General features: G+C 45.1%; 3 long non-coding RNA genes across 4 annotated transcripts; all 3 read left to right on the forward strand.

Annotated features, from left to right (window-relative positions):
* The first annotated feature begins 647 nt into the window (after positions 1–647).
* On the forward strand, positions 648–1503 carry LOC140695306 (uncharacterized). Of its 2 annotated transcripts, none has more exons than XR_012071011.1 (3): positions 648–873; positions 1082–1172; positions 1303–1503. It is a non-coding gene; the product is annotated as an uncharacterized lncRNA (long non-coding RNA). The 2 variants fall into 2 exon arrangements; XR_012071012.1 differs by having other exon boundaries at positions 1255–1465.
* A 14021-nt stretch (positions 1504–15524) lies between these two features.
* LOC140695308 (uncharacterized) lies at positions 15525–17401 on the forward strand. Its single transcript, XR_012071014.1, has 4 exons — positions 15525–15599; positions 16655–16767; positions 16976–17066; positions 17197–17401. It is a non-coding gene; the product is annotated as an uncharacterized lncRNA (long non-coding RNA).
* A 3423-nt stretch (positions 17402–20824) lies between these two features.
* LOC140695309 (uncharacterized) lies at positions 20825–22599 on the forward strand. The gene is made up of 4 exons (XR_012071015.1): positions 20825–20897; positions 21955–22067; positions 22276–22366; positions 22497–22599. It is a non-coding gene; the product is annotated as an uncharacterized lncRNA (long non-coding RNA).
* Positions 22600–26441: the final 3842 nt, after the last annotated feature.

The following is a 26441-nucleotide window of genomic DNA, read 5'->3' on the forward strand; positions in this document are numbered from 1 at the left end:
ACCTAGAAGCCAGACTTGTCAATTTTGGTAACATTGTGTCAGCTCTACGGAAAAGCTAGACAGATAGAATGCAAACTAGCAGTCCAAACTGTTCAAGGGGTCATGTCAGCTCTTTAAGGTTGAAGCCTCCGAAACCAACAGGAACCATGAAATAACTTTTGGAAACATGGAATAACCCCCAACCTTGGATACACTTGTGCATGTGGTGCCCTGTATCCCAATGACACCTACTGGCCAATGTTGGCATTTCAAGGGGTAACATCCCTCTCTAGGAAAATACAAGAGGAAACAAACCAAATATATACATTTAGGTTTGAATCCAAAAGCACCTAGAGGCATTCTAGCTAGGAGAATCCTGCTGCAGTTATGCTAGTCTATTGAGAACCAGGTGTTTTTCTATCAGTGTTGAGAACGCTTAATCATCCGATCCTGTAGTTTAAAGCCATTTAACGCAACCAAGTCTGCACCCCCATGATATAGTGCCCCCGGGGGCTTGACTCAAGTGAAAGACCATCCACATAAGCTGTGTCTTTAATGTCATTGGCGACTTTTACAGTTCAGTTCACTTTCTGACTTGTACTATTTACCTTCACTGTCTTGAAAAACTGAAGCCTAATACAGATTCATGTTCAGTCAAAGATTCCCCTCACTTACCACACTCCCTTCACCCCAGGGAAGAGATAAACACAACATTTGCTGAATCTAGCAGAAGGACATCGTTTCTAGGTGTGAGCTAAGTATTCAATTTTATCTATTTCAGCCGAGACTATTTGACCTTTAAGGTGTTCACTGTTGTTCACAGAGAGTGAAGCTGGAGGAACTCTGATTCTAGGAGGGGCTTGCTCTTCTCGTAATGGCTTCATTGCAGCTCAGGTACTGATCCTTCAAAATGGATGCCTGAGTGGAGGGGAGGCAAGGGCAAGTGCTCACTAGCTAGGCCCAAACCTGGGAAAAGGCTTACCTGGGCTTGTTGAATTTTGGTCTGAATGGCTTGGGAATGCCCCTTGGGACGTGTGGATTCTCACGACCTCTTCCAAGAACAGGAGCGTTTTGATCATCTCTGCCATTTCTTCTCCTTCAGACGTCAGGGACCTTGGACCCGTTATTGGAGAAGAGAATTGAGGAACTTCCTCAAGTCCACGTTGGCACTCCGTAAGTTTCTGCCTGTATCAGTGAGTTTCAATATGTCTCATGAATGTCTTTTGAGCCTGGTATCCTCTACAGCTGTCTCCACGCCAGTATTCTCCATTGTAGCAGAACATCTCTCATCCATGTGTTCGCATCTCTCCTCAATCCGTGCAGCCAGCTTACCGGCCAGCTTCTCTTCGTGTCTCCCCTAAAGTCGACTTCACCAGGACTGGGCAAGTCTGAAAGTACCTCGGAGCCTGACCAGTAAGCTGATGACAGGCAGATCTTCCACTGTCTGCCCTTTCAGGTTCTGGAAACTGACCTGTGACCTCAGGTCTTTGGGCAGCAGCAGTATCTCGAACTTACACAGCTTCCTGGACCAAAGACCTAAGCCAAGCTCCACAGAGGGCGGCAGCCCCTCCATCACACTGATCCACCCACAGAACTCTGCCCGGTTACCTAGGATCCAACAGCCACAACAAGCCTCGCGGTTCACACCAACATTCCACCTGGAATCCAACCGCTAACTGCCATCCCCAATGGCTGCTGCATCTTGTCAGTGTTGGGGGAGGGGCTGCATCCGACGAGAGGTTCCTAAGGTAAATGTGATTCTACCCACTAGCGTCCCATGGGCCTTTCTTCTTCCCTCTTTCCTTTTGTTCAGAGCTCTATGCACCGTACCAATGGAGGGAAGTGTGTCCCTTTTCAGTTGATGGTTTCACACGTCTTTAAACTTTCTAACAGTTCACAGTACACAGGGACCCACTAAAGGAGACTTATGTTCCTATAATATCCGTACACCCGGAATACATATGCGTCGCCTGATTTCTGCTGAAACACCCACACTCTCAGGACATGGATCCATTGGATTCATGGGGGCTGAAATTCCAAGAAATGAAACCAACCCCAATGTGCACTTTGCTGTCGGTCTCTTTTGCACTTAGTACACTTTGGCAGAGCTACTTGCCTTTGTTATAGGCTTCTTACATTTCTTCTCTACGTAGCCTAGAATATGGCATTCCTTCATCCTGTTGGAAGACATACAAGTCTACATCACGGACTAGGAGTCCATTTGATTCCAAATCGGCATTAGTGTTAGGTCACGATATGCTCTTATGAATCAAAATTTACGAATATGAATGCACGCTTCTGATTTCCGAATACAAGTGTGCTGAGTACATGCAAGCCACGATACTGGGTCGATGCGTTCTGAATGACCCTTGACCTCACCTTGAGTATTTTCTTTTGAATAATCATGGTTCCCTTTGTATATGTCAGCCAACCATACCATTTTGGTGCTTGTTTGTTGGTTTGATTCTTTGTTGGTCTTCTTCTCGCTTGTTTTGCAAACACGTCAGGCCATGCATCTCTCCTTTCGCTTCAAACAGAGTCAAATAAGCTGATTCACTTAAGAGAGTGCTTCCAATCACCTATGATTTCCTGCTTCCCTCTCCCATCTTTAGGGTTTTGATGTCCTCCTTAAGTTCTTCTTCTTTCTTCTCTGCCACACATGCTCTTCTTGCATTTCCAATAATGGTTTCTTCTTTCCATTCCATCTTGCTGCTTTTCTATTCAGGGGAGTTTTCTCAACCTTTCTTTTAGAAAAACTTTTGAACTGCTGAATTCTTTTAAGATTTGCCGGTCTGTAGAATTCTCTAGCTCTGCCGTTATTTGAAATGGTGTTCATGTGGCATAGGCTACCCTAGGTGGCAGCATTTGGCCATTCAGGATATGGTCTGTGTCCTGGCACTCCTCCCTGTCCTGCAATATTGCTGCCGAGATATCAGCTGAAACCCCTCTGGAGGTTTCCTTGTGACTATGTTGTTTCCTCCAGGTGCATTTTAAATCACTCGGATATTCGTGAACTTTGTTGATTTGAATCATACAGCTGCTGGTAGGTCTATTGGGATTCCACCTCCTTCGGATGCTGTGTAATTCCTGAATTCGCATAGATGATTCTTTCTTGGCTTTCAGCAAGTTTCAGTCTGATTTTTCTACAGATAAATTTTCAGACACTTTTTGTTTCTTTATCTCTTGCTTTTCCATCTGGGACTCATGATTTCTATTCTTTCATGCCCTGTCTTAACCCAGGGTTCAACTGCAATGTTTCCATTTGTTGGCACTTGCTTTCCTATGTCTGCTTCTGACCGAGGTTTTTCTCTTCCCCTGTCTTCACAGTCATTCACGCGTCCCTCTGCATTATCTAGTCTGCTAAGGACTGAATTTTAGCCCTGATATTATCACAACCATTGAGTTTCCTGATATTTTTGGCTCGTGTTGAGACTTTCTCTTCCCCTTTTCTGGTATTCTGCCTTTTGTGATTCTGAGACACTGGTGTTCTTCAGTGTTTTCCTGACCTTCATTTTCAACACTTGTTCTGGATAGCGTTTTGCAGACTAGTTGTTTGAAAGCTTATCTTTTGCGCCTTCAATATCTTTGGAACTGAAAATGGTACTTCCTGTTTCTTTTACTGTTCTTCTTCATCTCTACTGGTCAGGTAATATCAGGTATCTAATGTAGACTTCTAGGGCTTTGTTAATTGAAAATTTTAGACTCTTGTCTCTACGCAATTCCATGGGATTTCTGTGAGGACAATTTCTCCTAGGCATTGATGCCATAACCTGTACCTGTGTGTGTTGTTTGGTATATCTCCAATTGCTGGTGTTGCATTAGTTGTGGTGAACAACCCATACTACTTCGATTAGCATAACTTCATTTTGATTATACTTATCTCACACTTCTGAAAGTGCACAGGACACTTCCTCTTGTGGAAATGAAGCTTCTAAAAGTTCTCAGCTCTGCATTCTTCTCTATGTCATTTTGGAGTGTTTCCAAAAGAGCAAACTGAGAGTGCTCTTCTGCTTTTTATTGCCACGGGAATGTCCCAATGAAATCAGTTCTTTCCAGAGCTTCTCTGTCTACAGAAACACCAGTGGAAGCATATCTATGGATGTCACATATCAGGGCCTGCTGGAATGATCCCGCAGACCTTCCTTGTTGTCCTAGGTGCCGTACCGTGCCGGTGCCATCCAAAATGTAGCATCCGCTTTTGGGAGATAGTGCTGAGGGGAATGCTTCCTCTTCTCACGCTGTGGACTTGGACCACTCTCCCTTGTCCTCTCATCCTTGTGGCACGGGTGCACGAAGGCAACCACAGAGTTGTTGCGCATCCTGTGACTCAAACCAAACCATAATCCCAGCCCAGGTTATGAATGTAGCATATCCTAAGGCTTTTCATTCTGATTTCAAATTCAAGGCCCCCTGGATCCCTCAGACCAGATGCACGATATCTCTGATTCAGCCCCACACGTGCTCTATTGGCAAAATTCCCAATTGGTCCCTGGTCCTGCAGATGTACTGGGTGTGGCCATGGGACATATCGGTAATCGCAACCGCGCGACCAGTGTGGTTGATTTATTATTGGTACACAGTTCGGTTTGCTCTCTTGATTCGACCCACCACATCCCACAACGCACTCCAGATCCCTGAGACTCAGCGTGTGCCATCATCCGTAGCTCTATGCCTCACTGACCATTGCCTCTGCTACCTCAAATTTGGCAGCTGGGATCTTGGTCTCAGAATTAACTGTGGGGATATTTTGCGCTGGTTTCTTTGAGTTCTCTCAGCCAAGCATCTGCTGTGCACTCTTGTAAATCTCAGCACATCACCTTCAAACCCATGTCTCCTGTCCGCTTGAGAGTGTGCGTCCAAGTTAAACAGAGTTTCACCCTTGTTGCTCCATCACCAGGGGTCCGAACCTGCACTGGTTTCCATTCCCTGCTTTGCATTCTCCTGCTTCCAGGTGTCCTGAGGCCTCATCCTGTTTTTGGGAGTAACAGACCTCTCTTCTGCCAGTGTCCTATGCTAAGGGCTGGGTGAGTGGATGTTTCCATTGCTCTGTACATGGGAGCGAGTGAGTGCAGGTTGCACTTCTTCTCTGCCAACTGGGCATCGATGAATCAACACTATCCAGATACATTTCACAGAAATGTGATATTTGCTTAGCTCTTTGTTTCTATACAGCCGTGGTGGGAGGGATTGTCCGAAGACAACTATTTTTGACATTGTGTTGATATCCCATTTGCAGTCTTTAAGAAGTTTAACAGAACTCATTTACATGTTTTGGGAGTTATACGAAAATGGAGTTATATTTTGAAACACACTAAATCGACCTAGAAGCCAGACTTGTCAATTTTGGTAACATTGTGTCAGCTCTACGGAAAAGCTAGACAGATAGAATGCAAACTAGCAGTCCAAACTGTTCAAGGGGTCATGTCAGCTCTTTAAGGTTGAAGCCTCCGAAACCAACAGGAACCATGAAATAACTTTTGGAAACATGGAATAACCCCCAACCTTGGATACACTTGTGCATGTGGTGCCCTGTATCCCAATGACACCTACTGGCCAATGTTGGCATTTCAAGGGGTAACATCCCTCTCTAGGAAAATACAAGAGGAAACAAACCAAATATATACATTTAGGTTTGAATCCAAAAGCACCTAGAGGCATTCTAGCTAGGAGAATCCTGCTGCAGTTATGCTAGTCTATTGAGAACCAGGTGTTTTTCTATCAGTGTTGAGAACGCTTAATCATCCGATCCTGTAGTTTAAAGCCATTTAACGCAACCAAGTCTGCACCCCCATGATATAGTGCCCCCGGGGGCTTGACTCAAGTGAAAGACCATCCACATAAGCTGTGTCTTTAATGTCATTGGCGACTTTTACAGTTCAGTTCACTTTCTGACTTGTACTATTTACCTTCACTGTCTTGAAAAACTGAAGCCTAATACAGATTCATGTTCAGTCAAAGATTCCCCTCACTTACCACACTCCCTTCACCCCAGGGAAGAGATAAACACAACATTTGCTGAATCTAGCAGAAGGACATCGTTTCTAGGTGTGAGCTAAGTATTCAATTTTATCTATTTCAGCCGAGACTATTTGACCTTGAAGGTGTTCACTGTTGTTCACAGAGAGTGAAGCTGGAGGAACTCTGATTCTAGGAGGGGCTTGCTCTTCTCGTAATGGCTTCATTGCAGCTCAGGTACTGATCCTTCAAAATGGATGCCTGAGTGGAGGGGAGGCAAGGGCAAGTGCTCACTAGCTAGGCCCAAACCTGGGAAAAGGCTTACCTGGGCTTGTTGAATTTTGGTCTGAATGGCTTGGGAATGCCCCTTGGGACGTGTGGATTCTCACGACCTCTTCCAAGAACAGGAGCGTTTTGATCATCTCTGCCATTTCTTCTCCTTCAGACGTCAGGGACCTTGGACCCGTTATTGGAGAAGAGAATTGAGGAACTTCCTCAAGTCCACGTTGGCACTCCGTATGTTTCTGCCTGTATCAGTGAGTTTCAATATGTCTCATGAATGTCTTTTGAGCCTGGTATCCTCTACAGCTGTCTCCACGCCAGTATTCTCCATTGTAGCAGAACATCTCTCATCCATGTGTTCGCATCTCTCCTCAATCCGTGCAGCCAGCTTACCGGCCAGCTTCTCTTCGTGTCTCCCCTAAAGTCGACTTCACCAGGACTGGGCAAGTCTGAAAGTACCTCGGAGCCTGACCAGTAAGCTGATGACAGGCAGATCTTCCACTGTCTGCCCTTTCAGGTTCTGGAAACTGACCTGTGACCTCAGGTCTTTGGGCAGCAGCAGTATCTCGAACTTACACAGCTTCCCGGACCAAAGACCTAAGCCAAGCTCCACAGAGGGCGGCAGCCCCTCCATCACACTGATCCACCCACAGAACTCTGCCCGGTTACCTAGGATCCAACAGCCACAACAAGCCTCGCGGTAAACACCAACATTCCACCTGGAATCCAACCGCTAACTGCCATCCCCAATGGCTGCTGCATCTTGTCAGTGTTGGGGGAGGGGCTGCATCCGACGAGAGGTTCCTAAGGTAAATGTGATTCTACCCACTAGCGTCCCATGGGCCTTTCTTCTTCCCTCTTTCCTTTTGTTCAGAGCTCTATGCACCGTACCAATGGAGGGAAGTGTGTCCCTTTTCAGTTGATGGTTTCACACGTCTTTAAACTTTCTAACAGTTCACAGTACACAGGGACCCACTAAAGGAGACTTATGTTCCTATAATATCCGTACACCCGGAATACATATGCGTCGCCTGATTTCTGCTGAAACACCCACACTCTCAGGACATGGATCCATTGGATTCATGGGGGCTGAAATTCCAAGAAATGAAACCAACCCCAATGTGCACTTTGCTGTCGGTCTCTTTTGCACTTAGTACACTTTGGCAGAGCTACTTGCCTTTGTTATAGGCTTCTTACATTTCTTCTCTACGTAGCCTAGAATATGGCATTCCTTCATCCTGTTGGAAGACATACAAGTCTACATCACGGACTAGGAATCCATTTGATTCCAAATCGGCATTAGTGTTAGGTCACGATATGCTCTTATGAATCAAAATTTACGAATATGAATGCACGCTTCTGATTTCCGAATACAAGTGTGCTGAGTACATGCAAGCCACGATACTGGGTCGATGCGTTCTGAATGACCCTTGACCTCACCTTGAGTATTTTCTTTTGAATAATCATGGTTCCCTTTGTATATGTCAGCCAACCATACCATTTTGGTGCTGGTTTGTTGGTTTGATTCTTTGTTGGTCTTCTTCTCGCTTGTTTTGCAAACACGTCAGGCCATGCATCTCTCCTTTCGCTTCAAACAGAGTCAAATAAGCTGATTCACTTAAGAGAGTGCTTCCAATCACCTATGATTTCCTGCTTCCCTCTCCCATCTTTAGGGTTTTGATGTCCTCCTTAAGTTCTTCTTCTTTCTTCTCTGCCACACATGCTCTTCTTGCATTTCCAATAATGGTTTCTTCTTTCCATTCCATCTTGCTGCTTTTCTATTCAGGGGAGTTTTCTCAACCTTTCTTTTAGAAAAACTTTTGAACTGCTGAATTCTTTTAAGATTTGCCGGTCTGTAGAATTCTCTAGCTCTGCCGTTATTTGAAATGGTGTTCATGTGGCATAGGCTACCCTAGGTGGCAGCATTTGGCCATTCAGGATATGGTCTGTGTCCTGGCACTCCTCCCTGTCCTGCAATATTGCTGCCGAGATATCAGCTGAAACCCCTCTGGAGGTTTCCTTGTGACTATGTTGTTTCCTCCAGGTGCATTTTAAATCACTCGGATATTCGTGAACTTTGTTGATTTGAATCATACAGCTGCTGGTAGGTCTATTGGGATTCCACCTCCTTCGGATGCTGTGTAATTCCTGAATTCGCATAGATGATTCTTTCTTGGCTTTCAGCAAGTTTCAGTCTGATTTTTCTACAGATAAATTTTCAGACACTTTTTGTTTCTTTATCTCTTGCTTTTCCATCTGGGACTCATGATTTCTATTCTTTCATGCCCTGTCTTAACCCAGGGTTCAACTGCAATGTTTCCATTTGTTGGCACTTGCTTTCCTATGTCTGCTTCTGACCGAGGTTTTTCTCTTCCCCTGTCTTCACAGTCATTCACGCGTCCCTCTGCATTATCTAGTCTGCTAAGGACTGAATTTTAGCCCTGATATTATCACAACCATTGAGTTTCCTGATATTTTTGGCTCGTGTTGAGACTTTCTCTTCCCCTTTTCTGGTATTCTGCCTTTTGTGATTCTGAGACACTGGTGTTCTTCAGTGTTTTCCTGACCTTCATTTTCAACACTTGTTCTGGATAGCGTTTTGCAGACTAGTTGTTTGAAAGCTTATCTTTTGCGCCTTCAATATCTTTGGAACTGAAAATGGTACTTCCTGTTTCTTTTACTGTTCTTCTTCATCTCTACTGGTCAGGTAATATCAGGTATCTAATGTAGACTTCTAGGGCTTTGTTAATTGAAAATTTTAGACTCTTGTCTCTACGCAATTCCATGGGATTTCTGTGAGGACAATTTCTCCTAGGCATTGATGCCATAACCTGTACCTGTGTGTGTTGTTTGGTATATCTCCAATTGCTGGTGTTGCATTAGTTGTGGTGAACAACCCATACTACTTCGATTAGCATAACTTCATTTTGATTATACTTATCTCACACTTCTGAAAGTGCACAGGACACTTCCTCTTGTGGAAATGAAGCTTCTAAAAGTTCTCAGCTCTGCATTCTTCTCTATGTCATTTTGGAGTGTTTCCAAAAGAGCAAACTGAGAGTGCTCTTCTGCTTTTTATTGCCACGGGAATGTCCCAATGAAATGAGTTCTTTCCAGAGCTTCTCTGTCTACAGAAACACCAGTGGAAGCATATCTATGGATGTCACATATCAGGGCCTGCTGGAATGATCCCGCAGACCTTCCTTGTTGTCCTAGGTGCCGTACCGTGCCGGTGCCATCCAAAATGTAGCATCCGCTTTTGGGAGATAGTGCTGAAGGGAATGCTTCCTCTTCTCACGCTGTGGACTTGGACCACTCTCCCTTGTCCTCTCATCCTTGTGGCACGGGTGCACGAAGGCAACCACAGAGTTGTTGCGCATCCTGTGACTCAAACCAAACCATAATCCCAGCCCAGGTTATGAATGTAGCATATCCTAAGGCTTTTCATTCTGATTTCAAATTCAAGGCCCCCTGGATCCCTCAGACCAGATGCACGATATCTCTGATTCAGCCCCACACGTGCTCTATTGGCAAAATTCCCAATTGGTCCCTGGTCCTGCAGATGTACTGGGTGTGGCCATGGGACATATCGGTAATCGCAACCGCGCGACCAGTGTGGTTGATTTATTATTGGTACACAGTTCGGTTTGCTCTCTTGATTCGACCCACCACATCCCACAACGCACTCCAGATCCCTGAGACTCAGCGTGTGCCATCATCCGTAGCTCTATGCCTCACTGACCATTGCCTCTGCTACCTCAAATTTGGCAGCTTGGATCTTGGTCTCAGAATTAACTGTGGGGATATTTTGCGCTGGTTTCTTTGAGTTCTCTCAGCCAAGCATCTGCTGTGCACTCTTGTAAATCTCAGCACATCACCTTCAAACCCATGTCTCCTGTCCGCTTGAGAGTGTGCGTCCAAGTTAAACAGAGTTTCACCCTTGTTGCTCCATCACCAGGGGTCCGAACCTGCACTGGTTTCCATTCCCTGCTTTGCATTCTCCTGCTTCCAGGTGTCCTGAGGCCTCATCCTGTCTTTGGGAGTAACAGACCTCTCTTCGGCCAGTGTCCTATGCTAAGGGCTGGGTGAGTGGATGTTTCCATTGCTCTGTACATGGGAGCGAGTGAGTGCAGGTTGCACTTCTTCTCTGCCAACTGGGCATCGATGAATCAACACTATCCAGATACATTTCACAGAAATGTGATATTTGCTTAGCTCTTTGTTTCTATACAGCCGTGGTGGGAGGGATTGTCCGAAGACAACTATTTTTGACATTGTGTTGATATCCCATTTGCAGTCTTTAAGAAGTTTAACAGAATTCATTTACATGTTTTGGGAATTATACGAAAATGGAGTTATTTTTTGAAACACACTAAATCGACCTAGAAGCCAGACTTGTCAATTTTGGTAACATTGTGTCAGCTCTACGGAAAAGCTAGACAGATAGAATGCAAACTAGCAGTCCAAACTGTTCAAGGGGTCATGTCAGCTCTTTAAGGTTGAAGCCTCCGAAACCAACAGGAACCATGAAATAACTTTTGGAAACATGGAATAACCCCCAACCTTGGATACACTTGTGCATGTGGTGCCCTGTATCCCAATGACACCTACTGGCCAATGTTGGCATTTCAAGGGGTAACATCCCTCTCTAGGAAAATACAAGAGGAAACAAACCAAATATATACATTTAGGTTTGAATCCAAAAGCACCTAGAGGCATTCTAGCTAGGAGAATCCTGCTGCAGTTATGCTAGTCTATTGAGAACCAGGTGTTTTTCTATCAGTGTTGAGAACGCTTAATCATCCGATCCTGTAGTTTAAAGCCATTTAACGCAACCAAGTCTGCACCCCCATGATATAGTGCCCCCGGGGGCTTGACTCAAGTGAAAGACCATCCACATAAGCTGTGTCTTTAATGTCATTGGCGACTTTTACAGTTCAGTTCACTTTCTGACTTGTACTATTTACCTTCACTGTCTTGAAAAACTGAAGCCTAATACAGATTCATGTTCAGTCAAAGATTCCCCTCACTTACCACACTCCCTTCACCCCAGGGAAGAGATAAACACAACATTTGCTGAATCTAGCAGAAGGACATCGTTTCTAGGTGTGAGCTAAGTATTCAATTTTATCTATTTCAGCCGAGACTATTTGACCTTGAAGGTGTTCACTGTTGTTCACAGAGAGTGAAGCTGGAGGAACTCTGATTCTAGGAGGGGCTTGCTCTTCTCGTAATGGCTTCATTGCAGCTCAGGTACTGATCCTTCAAAATGGATGCCTGAGTGGAGGGGAGGCAAGGGCAAGTGCTCACTAGCTAGGCCCAAACCTGGGAAAAGGCTTACCTGGGCTTGTTGAATTTTGGTCTGAATGGCTTGGGAATGCCCCTTGGGACGTGTGGATTCTCACGACCTCTTCCAAGAACAGGAGCGTTTTGATCATCTCTGCCATTTCTTCTCCTTCAGACGTCAGGGACCTTGGACCCGTTATTGGAGAAGAGAATTGAGGAACTTCCTCAAGTCCACGTTGGCACTCCGTATGTTTCTGCCTGTATCAGTGAGTTTCAATATGTCTCATGAATGTCTTTTGAGCCTGGTATCCTCTACAGCTGTCTCCACGCCAGTATTCTCCATTGTAGCAGAACATCTCTCATCCATGTGTTCGCATCTCTCCTCAATCCGTGCAGCCAGCTTACCGGCCAGCTTCTCTTCGTGTCTCCCCTAAAGTCGACTTCACCAGGACTGGGCAAGTCTGAAAGTACCTCGGAGCCTGACCAGTAAGCTGATGACAGGCAGATCTTCCACTGTCTGCCCTTTCAGGTTCTGGAAACTGACCTGTGACCTCAGGTCTTTGGGCAGCAGCAGTATCTCGAACTTACACAGCTTCCCGGACCAAAGACCTAAGCCAAGCTCCACAGAGGGCGGCAGCCCCTCCATCACACTGATCCACCCACAGAACTCTGCCCGGTTACCTAGGATCCAACAGCCACAACAAGCCTCGCGGTAAACACCAACATTCCACCTGGAATCCAACCGCTAACTGCCATCCCCAATGGCTGCTGCATCTTGTCAGTGTTGGGGGAGGGGCTGCATCCGACGAGAGGTTCCTAAGGTAAATGTGATTCTACCCACTAGCGTCCCATGGGCCTTTCTTCTTCCCTCTTTCCTTTTGTTCAGAGCTCTATGCACCGTACCAATGGAGGGAAGTGTGTCCCTTTTCAGTTGATGGTTTCACACGTCTTTAAACTTTCTAACAGTTCACAATACACAGGGACCCACTAAAGGAGACTTATGTTCCTATAATATCTGTACACCCGGAATACATATGCGTCGCCTGATTTCTGCTGAAACACCCACACTCTCAGGACATGGATCCATTGGATTCATGGGGGCTGAAATTCCAAGAAATGAAACCAACCCCAATGTGCACTTTGCTGTCGGTCTCTTTTGCACTTAGTACACTTTGGCAGAGCTACTTGCCTTTGTTATAGGCTTCTTACATTTCTTCTCTACGTAGCCTAGAATATGGCATTCCTTCATCCTGTTGGAAGACATACAAGTCTACATCACGGACTAGGAGTCCATTTGATTCCAAATCGGCATTAGTGTTAGGTCACGATATGCTCTTATGAATCAAAATTTACGAATATGAATGCACGCTTCTGATTTCCGAATACAAGTGTGCTGAGTACATGCAAGCCACGATACTGGGTCGATGCGTTCTGAATGACCCTTGACCTCACCTTGAGTATTTTCTTTTGAATAATCATGGTTCCCTTTGTATATGTCAGCCAACCATACCATTTTGGTGCTTGTTTGTTGGTTTGATTCTTTGTTGGTCTTCTTCTCGCTTGTTTTGCAAACACGTCAGGCCATGCATCTCTCCTTTCGCTTCAAACAGAGTCAAATAAGCTGATTCACTTAAGAGAGTGCTTCCAATCACCTATGATTTCCTGCTTCCCTCTCCCATCTTTAGGGTTTTGATGTCCTCCTTAAGTTCTTCTTCTTTCTTCTCTGCCACACATGCTCTTCTTGCATTTCCAATAATGGTTTCTTCTTTCCATTCCATCTTGCTGCTTTTCTATTCAGGGGAGTTTTCTCAACCTTTCTTTTAGAAAAACTTTTGAACTGCTGAATTCTTTTAAGATTTGCCGGTCTGTAGAATTCTCTAGCTCTGCCGTTATTTGAAATGGTGTTCATGTGGCATAGGCTACCCTAGGTGGCAGCATTTGGCCATTCAGGATATGGTCTGTGTCCTGGCACTCCTCCCTGTCCTGCAATATTGCTGCCGAGATATCAGCTGAAACCCCTCTGGAGGTTTCCTTGTGACTATGTTGTTTCCTCCAGGTGCATTTTAAATCACTCGGATATTCGTGAACTTTGTTGATTTGAATCATACAGCTGCTGGTAGGTCTATTGGGATTCCACCTCCTTCGGATGCTGTGTAATTCCTGAATTCGCATAGATGATTCTTTCTTGGCTTTCAGCAAGTTTCAGTCTGATTTTTCTACAGATAAATTTTCAGACACTTTTTGTTTCTTTATCTCTTGCTTTTCCATCTGGGACTCATGATTTCTATTCTTTCATGCCCTGTCTTAACCCAGGGTTCAACTGCAATGTTTCCATTTGTTGGCACTTGCTTTCCTATGTCTGCTTCTGACCGAGGTTTTTCTCTTCCCCTGTCTTCACAGTCATTCACGCGTCCCTCTGCATTATCTAGTCTGCTAAGGACTGAATTTTAGCCCTGATATTATCACAACCATTGAGTTTCCTGATATTTTTGGCTCGTGTTGAGACTTTCTCTTCCCCTTTTCTGGTATTCTGCCTTTTGTGATTCTGAGACACTGGTGTTCTTCAGTGTTTTCCTGACCTTCATTTTCAACACTTGTTCTGGATAGCGTTTTGCAGACTAGTTGTTTGAAAGCTTATCTTTTGCGCCTTCAATATCTTTGGAACTGAAAATGGTACTTCCTGTTTCTTTTACTGTTCTTCTTCATCTCTACTGGTCAGGTAATATCAGGTATCTAATGTAGACTTCTAGGGCTTTGTTAATTGAAAATTTTAGACTCTTGTCTCTACGCAATTCCATGGGATTTCTGTGAGGACAATTTCTCCTAGGCATTGATGCCATAACCTGTACCTGTGTGTGTTGTTTGGTATATCTCCAATTGCTGGTGTTGCATTAGTTGTGGTGAACAACCCATACTACTTCGATTAGCATAACTTCATTTTGATTATACTTATCTCACACTTCTGAAAGTGCACAGGACACTTCCTCTTGTGGAAATGAAGCTTCTAAAAGTTCTCAGCTCTGCATTCTTCTCTATGTCATTTTGGAGTGTTTCCAAAACAGCAAACTGAGAGTGCTCTTCTGCTTTTTATTGCCACGGGAATGTCCCAATGAAATGAGTTCTTTCCAGAGCTTCTCTGTCTACAGAAACACCAGTGGAAGCATATCTATGGATGTCACATATCAGGGCCTGCTGGAATGATCCCGCAGACCTTCCTTGTTGTCCTAGGTGCCGTACCGTGCCGGTGCCATCCAAAATGTAGCATCCGCTTTTGGGAGATAGTGCTGAAGGGAATGCTTCCTCTTCTCACGCTGTGGACTTGGACCACTCTCCCTTGTCCTCTCATCCTTGTGGCACGGGTGCACGAAGGCAACCACAGAGTTGTTGCGCATCCTGTGACTCAAACCAAACCATAATCCCAGCCCAGGTTATGAATGTAGCATATCCTAAGGCTTTTCATTCTGATTTCAAATTCAAGGCCCCCTGGATCCCTCAGACCAGATGCACGATATCTCTGATTCAGCCCCACACGTGCTCTATTGGCAAAATTCCCAATTGGTCCCTGGTCCTGCAGATGTACTGGGTGTGGCCATGGGACATATCGGTAATCGCAACCGCGCGACCAGTGTGGTTGATTTATTATTGGTACACAGTTCAGTTTGCTCTCTTGATTCGACCCACCACATCCCACAACGCACTCCAGATCCCTGAGACTCAGCGTGTGCCATCATCCGTAGCTCTATGCCTCACTGACCATTGCCTCTGCTACCTCAAATTTGGCAGCTGGGATCTTGGTCTCAGAATTAACTGTGGGGATATTTTGCGCTGGTTTCTTTGAGTTCTCTCAGCCAAGCATCTGCTGTGCACTCTTGTAAATCTCAGCACATCACCTTCAAACCCATGTCTCCTGTCCGCTTGAGAGTGTGCGTCCAAGTTAAACAGAGTTTCACCCTTGTTGCTCCATCACCAGGGGTCCGAACCTGCACTGGTTTCCATTCCCTGCTTTGCATTCTCCTGCTTCCAGGTGTCCTGAGGCCTCATCCTGTTTTTGGGAGTAACAGACCTCTCTTCTGCCAGTGTCCTATGCTAAGGGCTGGGTGAGTGGATGTTTCCATTGCTCTGTACATGGGAGCGAGTGAGTGCAGGTTGCACTTCTTCTCTGCCAACTGGGCATCGATGAATCAACACTATCCAGATACATTTCACAGAAATGTGATATTTGCTTAGCTCTTTGTTTCTATACAGCCGTGGTGGGAGGGATTGTCCGAAGACAACTATTTTTGACATTGTGTTGATATCCCATTTGCAGTCTTTAAGAAGTTTAACAGAACTCATTTACATGTTTTGGGAGTTATACGAAAATGGAGTTATATTTTGAAACACACTAAATCGACCTAGAAGCCAGACTTGTCAATTTTGGTAACATTGTGTCAGCTCTACGGAAAAGCTAGACAGATAGAATGCAAACTAGCAGTCCAAACTGTTCAAGGGGTCATGTCAGCTCTTTAAGGTTGAAGCCTCCGAAACCAACAGGAACCATGAAATAACTTTTGGAAACATGGAATAACCCCCAACCTTGGATACACTTGTGCATGTGGTGCCCTGTATCCCAATGACACCTACTGGCCAATGTTGGCATTTCAAGGGGTAACATCCCTCTCTAGGAAAATACAAGAGGAAACAAACCAAATATATACATTTAGGTTTGAATCCAAAAGCACCTAGAGGCATTCTAGCTAGGAGAATCCTGCTGCAGTTATGCTAGTCTATTGAGAACCAGGTGTTTTTCTATCAGTGTTGAGAACGCTTAATCATCCGATCCTGTAGTTTAAAGCCATTTAACGCAACCAAGTCTGCACCCCCATGATATAGTGCCCCCGGGGGCTTGACTCAAGTGAAAGACCATCCACATAAGCTGTGTCTTTAATGTCATTGGCGACTTTTACAGTTCAGTTCACTTTCTGACTTGTACTATTTACCTTCACTGTCTTGAAAAACTGAAGCCTAATACAGATTCATGTTCAGTCAAAGATTCCCCTCACTTACCACACTCCCTTCACCCCAGGGAAGAGATAAACACAACATTTGCTGAATCTAGCAGAAGGACATCGTTTCTAGGTGTGAGCTAAGTATTCAATTTTATCTATTTCAGCCGAGACTATTTGACCTTGAAGGTGTTCACTGTTGTTCACAGAGAGTGAAGCTGGAGGAACTCTGATTCTAGGAGGGGCTTGCTCTTCTCGTAATGGCTTCATTGCAGCTCAGGTACTGATCCTTCAAAATGGATGCCTGAGTGGAGGGGAGGCAAGGGCAAGTGCTCACTAGCTAGGCCCAAACCTGGGAAAAGGCTTACCTGGGCTTGTTGAATTTTGGTCTGAATGGCTTGGGAATGCCCCTTGGGACGTGTGGATTCTCACGACCTCTTCCAAGAACAGGAGCGTTTTGATCATCTCTGCCATTTCTTCTCCTTCAGACGTCAGGGACCTTGGACCCGTTATTGGAGAAGAGAATTGAGGAACTTCCTCAAGTCCACGTTGGCACTCCGTATGTTTCTGCCTGTATCAGTGAGTTTCAATATGTCTCATGAATGTCTTTTGAGCCTGGTATCCTCTACAGCTGTCTCCACGCCAGTATTCTCCATTGTAGCAGAACATCTCTCATCCATGTGTTCGCATCTCTCCTCAATCCGTGCAGCCAGCTTACCGGCCAGCTTCTCTTCGTGTCTCCCCTAAAGTCGACTTCACCAGGACTGGGCAAGTCTGAAAGTACCTCGGAGCCTGACCAGTAAGCTGATGACAGGCAGATCTTCCACTGTCTGCCCTTTCAGGTTCTGGAAACTGACCTGTGACCTCAGGTCTTTGGGCAGCAGCAGTATCTCGAACTTACACAGCTTCCCGGACCAAAGACCTAAGCCAAGCTCCACAGAGGGCGGCAGCCCCTCCATCACACTGATCCACCCACAGAACTCTGCCCGGTTACCTAGGATCCAACAGCCACAACAAGCCTCGCGGTAAACACCAACATTCCACCTGGAATCCAACCGCTAACTGCCATCCCCAATGGCTGCTGCATCTTGTCAGTGTTGGGGGAGGGGCTGCATCCGACGAGAGGTTCCTAAGGTAAATGTGATTCTACCCACTAGCGTCCCATGGGCCTTTCTTCTTCCCTCTTTCCTTTTGTTCAGAGCTCTATGCACCGTACCAATGGAGGGAAGTGTGTCCCTTTTCAGTTGATGGTTTCACACGTCTTTAAACTTTCTAACAGTTCACAGTACACAGGGACCCACTAAAGGAGACTTATGTTCCTATAATATCCGTACACCCGGAATACATATGCGTCGCCTGATTTCTGCTGAAACACCCACACTCTCAGGACATGGATCCATTGGATTCATGGGGGCTGAAATTCCAAGAAATGAAACCAACCCCAATGTGCACTTTGCTGTCGGTCTCTTTTGCACTTAGTACACTTTGGCAGAGCTACTTGCCTTTGTTATAGGCTTCTTACATTTCTTCTCTACGTAGCCTAGAATATGGCATTCCTTCATCCTGTTGGAAGACATACAAGTCTACATCACGGACTAGGAGTCCATTTGATTCCAAATCGGCATTAGTGTTAGGTCACGATATGCTCTTATGAATCAAAATTTACGAATATGAATGCACGCTTCTGATTTCCGAATACAAGTGTGCTGAGTACATGCAAGCCACGATACTGGGTCGATGCGTTCTGAATGACCCTTGACCTCACCTTGAGTATTTTCTTTTGAATAATCATGGTTCCCTTTGTATATGTCAGCCAACCATACCATTTTGGTGCTGGTTTGTTGGTTTGATTCTTTGTTGGTCTTCTTCTCGCTTGTTTTGCAAACACGTCAGGCCATGCATCTCTCCTTTCGCTTCAAACAGAGTCAAATAAGCTGATTCACTTAAGAGAGTGCTTCCAATCACCTATGATTTCCTGCTTCCCTCTCCCATCTTTAGGGTTTTGATGTCCTCCTTAAGTTCTTCTTCTTTCTTCTCTGCCACACATGCTCTTCTTGCATTTCCAATAATGGTTTCTTCTTTCCATTCCATCTTGCTGCTTTTCTATTCAGGGGAGTTTTCTCAACCTTTCTTTTAGAAAAACTTTTGAACTGCTGAATTCTTTTAAGATTTGCCGGTCTGTAGAATTCTCTAGCTCTGCCGTTATTTGAAATGGTGTTCATGTGGCATAGGCTACCCTAGGTGGCAGCATTTGGCCATTCAGGATATGGTCTGTGTCCTGGCACTCCTCCCTGTCCTGCAATATTGCTGCCGAGATATCAGCTGAAACCCCTCTGGAGGTTTCCTTGTGACTATGTTGTTTCCTCCAGGTGCATTTTAAATCACTCGGATATTCGTGAACTTTGTTGATTTGAATCATACAGCTGCTGGTAGGTCTATTGGGATTCCACCTCCTTCGGATGCTGTGTAATTCCTGAATTCGCATAGATGATTCTTTCTTGGCTTTCAGCAAGTTTCAGTCTGATTTTTCTACAGATAAATTTTCAGACACTTTTTGTTTCTTTATCTCTTGCTTTTCCATCTGGGACTCATGATTTCTATTCTTTCATGCCCTGTCTTAACCCAGGGTTCAACTGCAATGTTTCCATTTGTTGGCACTTGCTTTCCTATGTCTGCTTCTGACCGAGGTTTTTCTCTTCCCCTGTCTTCACAGTCATTCACGCGTCCCTCTGCATTATCTAGTCTGCTAAGGACTGAATTTTAGCCCTGATATTATCACAACCATTGAGTTTCCTGATATTTTTGGCTCGTGTTGAGACTTTCTCTTCCCCTTTTCTGGTATTCTGCCTTTTGTGATTCTGAGACACTGGTGTTCTTCAGTGTTTTCCTGACCTTCATTTTCAACACTTGTTCTGGATAGCGTTTTGCAGACTAGTTGTTTGAAAGCTTATCTTTTGCGCCTTCAATATCTTTGGAACTGAAAATGGTACTTCCTGTTTCTTTTACTGTTCTTCTTCATCTCTACTGGTCAGGTAATATCAGGTATCTAATGTAGACTTCTAGGGCTTTGTTAATTGAAAATTTTAGACTCTTGTCTCTACGCAATTCCATGGGATTTCTGTGAGGACAATTTCTCCTAGGCATTGATGCCATAACCTGTACCTGTGTGTGTTGTTTGGTATATCTCCAATTGCTGGTGTTGCATTAGTTGTGGTGAACAACCCATAATACTTCGATTAGCATAACTTCATTTTGATTATACTTATCTCACACTTCTGAAAGTGCACAGGACACTTCCTCTTGTGGAAATGAAGCTTCTAAAAGTTCTCAGCTCTGCATTCTTCTCTATGTCATTTTGGAGTGTTTCCAAAACAGCAAACTGAGAGTGCTCTTCTGCTTTTTATTGCCACGGGAATGTCCCAATGAAATGAGTTCTTTCCAGAGCTTCTCTGTCTACAGAAACACCAGTGGAAGCATATCTATGGATGTCACATATCAGGGCCTGCTGGAATGATCCCGCAGACCTTCCTTGTTGTCCTAGGTGCCGTACCGTGCCGGTGCCATCCAAAATGTAGCATCCGCTTTTGGGAGATAGTGCTGAAGGGAATGCTTCCTCTTCTCACGCTGTGGACTTGGACCACTCTCCCTTGTCCTCTCATCCTTGTGGCACGGGTGCACGAAGGCAACCACAGAGTTGTTGCGCATCCTGTGACTCAAACCAAACCATAATCCCAGCCCAGGTTATGAATGTAGCATATCCTAAGGCTTTTCATTCTGATTTCAAATTCAAGGCCCCCTGGATCCCTCAGACCAGATGCACGATATCTCTGATTCAGCCCCACACGTGCTCTATTGGCAAAATTCCCAATTGGTCCCTGGTCCTGCAGATGTACTGGGTGTGGCCATGGGACATATCGGTAATCGCAACCGCGCGACCAGTGTGGTTGATTTATTATTGGTACACAGTTCGGTTTGCTCTCTTGATTCGACCCACCACATCCCACAACGCACTCCAGATCCCTGAGACTCAGCGTGTGCCATCATCCGTAGCTCTATGCCTCACTGACAATTGCCTCTGCTACCTCAAATTTGGCAGCTGGGATCTTGGTCTCAGAATTAACTGTGGGGATATTTTGCGCTGGTTTCTTTGAGTTCTCTCAGCCAAGCATCTGCTGTGCACTCTTGTAAATCTCAGCACATCACCTTCAAACCCATGTCTCCTGTCCGCTTGAGAGTGTGCGTCCAAGTTAAACAGAGTTTCACCCTTGTTGCTCCATCACCAGGGGTCCGAACCTGCACTGGTTTCCATTCCCTGCTTTACATTCTCCTGCTTCCAGGTGTCCTGAGGCCTCATCCTGTTTTTGGGAGTAACAGACCTCTCTTCTGCCAGTGTCCTATGCTAAGGGCTGGGTGAGTGGATGTTTCCATTGCTCTGTACATGGGAGCGAGTTTGAGTGCAGGTTGCACTTCTTCTCTGCCAACTGGGCATCGATGAATCAACACTATCCAGATACATTTCACAGAAATGTGATATTTGCTTAGCTCTTTGTTTCTATACAGCCGTGGTGGGAGGGATTGTCCGAAGACAACTATTTTTGACATTGTGTTGATATCCCATTTGCAGTCTTTAAGAAGTTTAACAGAACTCATTTACATGTTTTGGGAGTTATACGAAAATGGAGTTATATTTTGAAACACACTAAATCGACCTAGAAGCCAGACTTGTCAATTTTGGTAACATTGTGTCAGCTCTACGGAAAAGCTAGACAGATAGAATGCAAACTAGCAGTCCAAACTGTTCAAGGGGTCATGTCAGCTCTTTAAGGTTGAAGCCTCCGAAACCAACAGGAACCATGAAATAACTTTTGGAAACATGGAATAACCCCCAACCTTGGATACACTTGTGCATGTGGTGCCCTGTATCCCAATGACACCTACTGGCCAATGTTGGCATTTCAAGGGGTAACATCCCTCTCTAGGAAAATACAAGAGGAAACAAACCAAATATATACATTTAGGTTTGAATCCAAAAGCACCTAGAGGCATTCTAGCTAGGAGAATCCTGCTGCAGTTATGCTAGTCTATTGAGAACCAGGTGTTTTTCTATCAGTGTTGAGAACGCTTAATCATCCGATCCTGTAGTTTAAAGCCATTTAACGCAACCAAGTCTGCACCCCCATGATATAGTGCCCCCGGGGGCTTGACTCAAGTGAAAGACCATCCACATAAGCTGTGTCTTTAATGTCATTGGCGACTTTTACAGTTCAGTTCACTTTCTGACTTGTACTATTTACCTTCACTGTCTTGAAAAACTGAAGCCTAATACAGATTCATGTTCAGTCAAAGATTCCCCTCACTTACCACACTCCCTTCACCCCAGGGAAGAGATAAACACAACATTTGCTGAATCTAGCAGAAGGACATCGTTTCTAGGTGTGAGCTAAGTATTCAATTTTATCTATTTCAGCCGAGACTATTTGACCTTGAAGGTGTTCACTGTTGTTCACAGAGAGTGAAGCTGGAGGAACTCTGATTCTAGGAGGGGCTTGCTCTTCTCGTAATGGCTTCATTGCAGCTCAGGTACTGATCCTTCAAAATGGATGCCTGAGTGGAGGGGAGGCAAGGGCAAGTGCTCACTAGCTAGGCCCAAACCTGGGAAAAGGCTTACCTGGGCTTGTTGAATTTTGGTCTGAATGGCTTGGGAATGCCCCTTGGGACGTGTGGATTCTCACGACCTCTTCCAAGAACAGGAGCGTTTTGATCATCTCTGCCATTTCTTCTCCTTCAGACGTCAGGGACCTTGGACCCGTTATTGGAGAAGAGAATTGAGGAACTTCCTCAAGTCCACGTTGGCACTCCGTATGTTTCTGCCTGTATCAGTGAGTTTCAATATGTCTCATGAATGTCTTTTGAGCCTGGTATCCTCTACAGCTGTCTCCACGCCAGTATTCTCCATTGTAGCAGAACATCTCTCATCCATGTGTTCGCATCTCTCCTCAATCCGTGCAGCCAGCTTACCGGCCAGCTTCTCTTCGTGTCTCCCCTAAAGTCGACTTCACCAGGACTGGGCAAGTCTGAAAGTACCTCGGAGCCTGACCAGTAAGCTGATGACAGGCAGATCTTCCACTGTCTGCCCTTTCAGGTTCTGGAAACTGACCTGTGACCTCAGGTCTTTGGGCAGCAGCAGTATCTCGAACTTACACAGCTTCCCGGACCAAAGACCTAAGCCAAGCTCCACAGAGGGCGGCAGCCCCTCCATCACACTGATCCACCCACAGAACTCTGCCCGGTTACCTAGGATCCAACAGCCACAACAAGCCTCGCGGTAAACACCAACATTCCACCTGGAATCCAACCGCTAACTGCCATCCCCAATGGCTGCTGCATCTTGTCAGTGTTGGGGGAGGGGCTGCATCCGACGAGAGGTTCCTAAGGTAAATGTGATTCTACCCACTAGCGTCCCATGGGCCTTTCTTCTTCCCTCTTTCCTTTTGTTCAGAGCTCTATGCACCGTACCAATGGAGGGAAGTGTGTCCCTTTTCAGTTGATGGTTTCACACGTCTTTAAACTTTCTAACAGTTCACAGTACACAGGGACCCACTAAAGGAGACTTATGTTCCTATAATATCCGTACACCCGGAATACATATGCGTCGCCTGATTTCTGCTGAAACACCCACACTCTCAGGACATGGATCCATTGGATTCATGGGGGCTGAAATTCCAAGAAATGAAACCAACCCCAATGTGCACTTTGCTGTCGGTCTCTTTTGCACTTAGTACACTTTGGCAGAGCTACTTGCCTTTGTTATAGGCTTCTTACATTTCTTCTCTACGTAGCCTAGAATATGGCATTCCTTCATCCTGTTGGAAGACATACAAGTCTACATCACGGACTAGGAGTCCATTTGATTCCAAATCGGCATTAGTGTTAGGTCACGATATGCTCTTATGAATCAAAATTTACGAATATGAATGCACGCTTCTGATTTCCGAATACAAGTGTGCTGAGTACATGCAAGCCACGATACTGGGTCGATGCGTTCTGAATGACCCTTGACCTCACCTTGAGTATTTTCTTTTGAATAATCATGGTTCCCTTTGTATATGTCAGCCAACCATACCATTTTGGTGCTGGTTTGTTGGTTTGATTCTTTGTTGGTCTTCTTCTCGCTTGTTTTGCAAACACGTCAGGCCATGCATCTCTCCTTTCGCTTCAAACAGAGTCAAATAAGCTGATTCACTTAAGAGAGTGCTTCCAATCACCTATGATTTCCTGCTTCCCTCTCCCATCTTTAGGGTTTTGATGTCCTCCTTAAGTTCTTCTTCTTTCTTCTCTGCCACACATGCTCTTCTTGCATTTCCAATAATGGTTTCTTCTTTCCATTCCATCTTGCTGCTTTTCTATTCAGGGGAGTTTTCTCAACCTTTCTTTTAGAAAAACTTTTGAACTGCTGAATTCTTTTAAGATTTGCCGGTCTGTAGAATTCTCTAGCTCTGCCGTTATTTGAAATGGTGTTCATGTGGCATAGGCTACCCTAGGTGGCAGCATTTGGCCATTCAGGATATGGTCTGTGTCCTGGCACTCCTCCCTGTCCTGCAATATTGCTGCCGAGATATCAGCTGAAACCCCTCTGGAGGTTTCCTTGTGACTATGTTGTTTCCTCCAGGTGCATTTTAAATCACTCGGATATTCGTGAACTTTGTTGATTTGAATCATACAGCTGCTGGTAGGTCTATTGGGATTCCACCTCCTTCGGATGCTGTGTAATTCCTGAATTCGCATAGATGATTCTTTCTTGGCTTTCAGCAAGTTTCAGTCTGATTTTTCTACAGATAAATTTTCAGACACTTTTTGTTTCTTTATCTCTTGCTTTTCCATCTGGGACTCATGATTTCTATTCTTTCATGCCCTGTCTTAACCCAGGGTTCAACTGCAATGTTTCCATTTGTTGGCACTTGCTTTCCTATGTCTGCTTCTGACCGAGGTTTTTCTCTTCCCCTGTCTTCACAGTCATTCACGCGTCCCTCTGCATTATCTAGTCTGCTAAGGACTGAATTTTAGCCCTGTTATTATCACAACCATTGAGTTTCCTGATATTTTTGGCTCGTGTTGAGACTTTCTCTTCCCCTTTTCTGGTATTCTGCCTTTTGTGATTCTGAGACACTGGTGTTCTTCAGTGTTTTCCTGACCTTCATTTTCAACACTTGTTCTGGATAGCGTTTTGCAGACTAGTTGTTTGAAAGCTTATCTTTTGCGCCTTCAATATCTTTGGAACTGAAAATGGTACTTCCTGTTTCTTTTACTGTTCTTCTTCATCTCTACTGGTCAGGTAATATCAGGTATCTAATGTAGACTTCTAGGGCTTTGTTAATTGAAAATTTTAGACTCTTGTCTCTACGCAATTCCATGGGATTTCTGTGAGGACAATTTCTCCTAGGCATTGATGCCATAACCTGTACCTGTGTGTGTTGTTTGGTATATCTCCAATTGCTGGTGTTGCATTAGTTGTGGTGAACAACCCATAATACTTCGATTAGCATAACTTCATTTTGATTATACTTATCTCACACTTCTGAAAGTGCACAGGACACTTCCTCTTGTGGAAATGAAGCTTCTAAAAGTTCTCAGCTCTGCATTCTTCTCTATGTCATTTTGGAGTGTTTCCAAAACAGCAAACTGAGAGTGCTCTTCTGCTTTTTATTGCCACGGGAATGTCCCAATGAAATCAGTTCTTTCCAGAGCTTCTCTGTCTACAGAAACACCAGTGGAAGCATATCTATGGATGTCACATATCAGGGCCTGCTGGAATGATCCCGCAGACCTTCCTTGTTGTCCTAGGTGCCGTACCGTGCCGGTGCCATCCAAAATGTAGCATCCGCTTTTGGGAGATAGTGCTGAAGGGAATGCTTCCTCTTCTCACGCTGTGGACTTGGACCACTCTCCCTTGTCCTCTCATCCTTGTGGCACGGGTGCACGAAGGCAACCACAGAGTTGTTGCGCATCCTGTGACTCAAACCAAACCATAATCCCAGCCCAGGTTATGAATGTAGCATATCCTAAGGCTTTTCATTCTGATTTCAAATTCAAGGCCCCCTGGATCCCTCAGACCAGATGCACGATATCTCTGATTCAGCCCCACACGTGCTCTATTGGCAAAATTCCCAATTGGTCCCTGGTCCTGCAGATGTACTGGGTGTGGCCATGGGACATATCGGTAATCGCAACCGCGCGACCAGTGTGGTTGATTTATTATTGGTACACAGTTCGGTTTGCTCTCTTGATTCGACCCACCACATCCCACAACGCACTCCAGATCCCTGAGACTCAGCGTGTGCCATCATCCGTAGCTCTATGCCTCACTGACCATTGCCTCTGCTACCTCAAATTTGGCAGCTGGGATCTTGGTCTCAGAATTAACTGTGGGGATATTTTGCGCTGGTTTCTTTGAGTTCTCTCAGCCAAGCATCTGCTGTGCACTCTTGTAAATCTCAGCACATCACCTTCAAACCCATGTCTCCTGTCCGCTTGAGAGTGTGCGTCCAAGTTAAACAGAGTTTCACCCTTGTTGCTCCATCACCAGGGGTCCGAACCTGCACTGGTTTCCATTCCCTGCTTTGCATTCTCCTGCTTCCAGGTGTCCTGAGGCCTCATCCTGTCTTTGGGAGTAACAGACCTCTCTTCGGCCAGTGTCCTATGCTAAGGGCTGGGTGAGTGGATGTTTCCATTGCTCTGTACATGGGAGCGAGTTTGAGTGCAGGTTGCACTTCTTCTCTGCCAACTGGGCATCGATGAATCAACACTATCCAGATACATTTCACAGAAATGTGATATTTGCTTAGCTCTTTGTTTCTATACAGCCGTGGTGGGAGGGATTGTCCGAAGACAACTATTTTTGACATTGTGTTGATATCCCATTTGCAGTCTTTAAGAAGTTTAACAGAACTCATTTAC

Source organism: Vicugna pacos, unplaced genomic scaffold (genome assembly GCF_048564905.1).
Source record: "Vicugna pacos unplaced genomic scaffold, VicPac4 scaffold_195, whole genome shotgun sequence".
Classification (NCBI taxonomy): Eukaryota; Metazoa; Chordata; class Mammalia; order Artiodactyla; family Camelidae; genus Vicugna; species Vicugna pacos.